Genomic DNA, 665 nt, shown 5'->3' with positions numbered 1-665 from the left:
ACCCTCTAATCTCCTTGCAGCCCTTAAAAGTTACAAATATACCTGCTGATAATGACTCAGGGCAGGCCATCACTCTAATAAATTTTAATGTTTAAATCCAATTATTAATCTTTTAATCCAACATTAAGTCTTATTCTCTATTTTATAAACAAGTATTATTATTGTTTTATCAGGTGCCAACTAATACATTCACCTAGCACCACCCATGTTTCCATCATTTTCTCTGTTCTCAAATCAAGTCTCTTTTATCCGAATCATTTTAACTAATTTAATATGTCTAACCTTTCACCTATTAAGAGGTCATTCATAGACTACATGTACTTATCTAGAATTAACCTTGACACTCCCACACGGCTAAGACGCACTAATGCCGATAATTTATTCATACGCATCTTATTTCCATTTTCTCATTGGTTGTTTTTACAAATTTGATTTCATTAATTCCATGCATATTCATATATATAACTATCATCCTCCTATACACATACATGGTTTATTCATGTCTGTCTCAGATAGGGGTTATGCTTATCCCATCTGGTCCCAATTTTATATACCTTTGTATATGTTTGTATATATATATATTTATCTATTGTGCAATCTATTCAATATTCCTTGCTTATCAGTTTAAATCTGTTTTGTCATGGCACGCATAGCCTCTGCCAGCT

This window comes from Nanorana parkeri, unplaced genomic scaffold, assembly GCF_000935625.1.
Source record: "Nanorana parkeri isolate BGI_ZX_2015 unplaced genomic scaffold, ASM93562v1 scaffold2580, whole genome shotgun sequence".
In the NCBI taxonomy this organism is placed as follows: Eukaryota; Metazoa; Chordata; class Amphibia; order Anura; family Dicroglossidae; genus Nanorana; species Nanorana parkeri.
Note: the sequence above shows the minus strand (reverse complement) of the source record.